Here is a 2,617-nt window from a genome sequence, read left to right on the forward strand (position 1 = left end):
ATTACCAACCGATTCTAGAACGAGAGCACAATTTATGCAAAACAAATTGAGTCGAGGAAATACTTTGCTTTGTCATTCAACTTTTGTTATTCTTTATTTGAAAAACAAATGATGTAGAAAAAATTCTTATCATCGAATTTAACAAAACTTGCCGAACCATTCACAAAATTGTCAAAATGGTCAACATTGTCAAAATTGTCAAAATTGTCAAAATTGTGAAAATTGTGAAAATTGTGAAAATTGTGAAAATTGTGAAAATTGTCAAAATTGTCAAAATTGTCAAAATTGTCAAAATTGTCAAAATTGTCAAAATTGTCAAAATTGTCAAAATTGTCAAAATTGTCAAAATTGTAAAAATGGTCAACATTGTCAAAATTGTCAAAATTGTCAAATTGTCAAAATTGTCAAAATTGTCAAAATTGTCAAAATTGTCAAAATTGTCAAAATTGTCAAAATTGTCAAAATTGTCAAAATTGTCAAAATTGTCAAAATTGTCAAAATTGTCAAAATTGTCAAAATTGTCAAAATTGTCAAAAATTGTCAAAATTGTCAAAACTGTCAAATTGTCAAAATTGTCAAATTGTCAAAATTGTCAAAATTGTCAAAATTGTCAAAATTGTCAAAATTGTCAAAATTGTCAAATTAAATTGTCAAAATTGTCAAAATTGTCAAAATTGTCAAAATTGTCAAAATTGTCAAAATTGTCAAAATTGTCAAAATTGTCAAAATTGTCAAAATTGTCAAAATTGTCAAAATTGTCAAAATTGTCAAAAATTGTCAAAATTGTCAAAATTGTCAAAATTGTCAAAATTGTAAAAATTGTCAAAATTGTCAAAATTGTCAAAATTGTCAAAATTGTCAAAATTGTCAAAATTGTCAAAACTGTCAAAATTGTCAAAATTGTCAAAATTGTCAAAATTGTCAAAATTGTCAAAATTGTCAAAATTGTCAAAATGTCAAAATTGTCAAAATTGTCAAAATTGTCAAAATTGTCAAAATTGTCAAAATTGTCAAAAACTTGTCAAATTGTCAAAATTGTCAAAATGTCAAAATTGTCAAAATTGTCAAAATTGTCAAAATTGTCAAAATTGTCAAATTGTCAAATTGTCAAAATTGTCAAAATTGTCAAAATTGTCAAAATTGTCAAAATTGTCAAAATTGTCAAAATTGTCAAAATTGTCAAAATTGTCAAAATTGTCAAAATTGTCAAAATTGTCAAAGATTGTCAAAATTGTCAAAATTGTCAAAATTGTCAAAATTGTCAAAATTGTCAAAATTGTCAAAATTGTCAAAATTGTCAAAATTGTCAAAATTGTCAAAATTGTCAAAATTGTCAAAATTGTCAAAATTGTCAAATTGTCAAAATTGTCAAAATTGTCAAAATTGTCAAAATTGTCAAAATTGTCAAAATTGTCAAAATTGTCAAAATTGTCAAAATTGTCAAAATTGTCAAAATTGTCAAAATTGTCAAAATTGTCAAAATTGTCAAAATTGTCAAAATTGTCAAAATTGTCAAAATTGTCAAAATTGTCAAAATTGTCAAAATTGTCAAAATTGTCAAAATTGTCAAAATTGTCAAAATTGTCAAAATTGTCAAAATGGTCAACATTGTCAAAAATTGTCAAAATTGTCAAAAAAATTGTCAAAATTGTCAAAATTGTCAAAATTGTCAAAATTGTCAAAATTGTCAAAATTGTCAAAATGTCAAAATTGTCAAATTGTCAAAATTGTCAAAATTGTCCAAAAGTGTCAAATTGTCAAAATTGTCAAAATTGTCAAAATTGTCAAAATTGTCAAAATTGTCAAAATTGTCAAAATTGTCAAAATTGTCAAAATTGTCAAAATTGTCAAAATTGTCAAAATTGTCAAAATTGTCAAAATTGTCAAAATTGTCAAAATTGTCAAAATTGTCAAAATTGTCAAAATTGTCAAAAATGTCAAAATTGTCAAAATTGTCAAAATTGTCAAAATTGTCAAAATGTCAAATTGTCAAAATTGTCAAAATTGTCAAAATTGTCAAAATTGTCAAAATTGTCAAAATTGTCAAAATTGTCAAAATTGTCAAAATTGTCAAAATTGTCAAAATTGTCAAAATTGTCAAAAATTGTCAAAATTGTCAAAATTGTCAAAATTGTCAAAATTGTCAAAATTGTCAAAATTGTCAAAATTGTCAAAATTATCAAAATTGTCAAAATTGTCAAAATTGTCCAAATTGTCAAAATTGTCAAAATTTTCAAAATTTTCAAAATTGTCAAAATTGTCTAAATTGATATTTTCAAAATTGTCTAAATTGATATTTCAAAATTAAAAAGTTCATCGTATTCACAATTGACAAGAATTGGAGAATTATTTGACAAGAATTGTAGAAATCAAAATTGTCAAAATTGATATTTTCAAAATTTAAAAGTTCATCATAATTACAATTGACAATAATTGTACGAATATTTTATTTTGAGCACATTGTGCTTCGCATTTCTGCGCTGTTTTCTAATAATTTATTTAAATGTACGGGATAATTACTGATTGAGCTGCAATTGGAATTTCTACACGAAAATTATATTAGCGGACACCAGAATCCACCATGAAAGGTGAATTGTAATAATTCGTCTAGACGTTT

Source organism: Uranotaenia lowii, chromosome 1 (genome assembly GCF_029784155.1).
Source record: "Uranotaenia lowii strain MFRU-FL chromosome 1, ASM2978415v1, whole genome shotgun sequence".
Taxonomy (NCBI): domain Eukaryota; kingdom Metazoa; phylum Arthropoda; class Insecta; order Diptera; family Culicidae; genus Uranotaenia; species Uranotaenia lowii.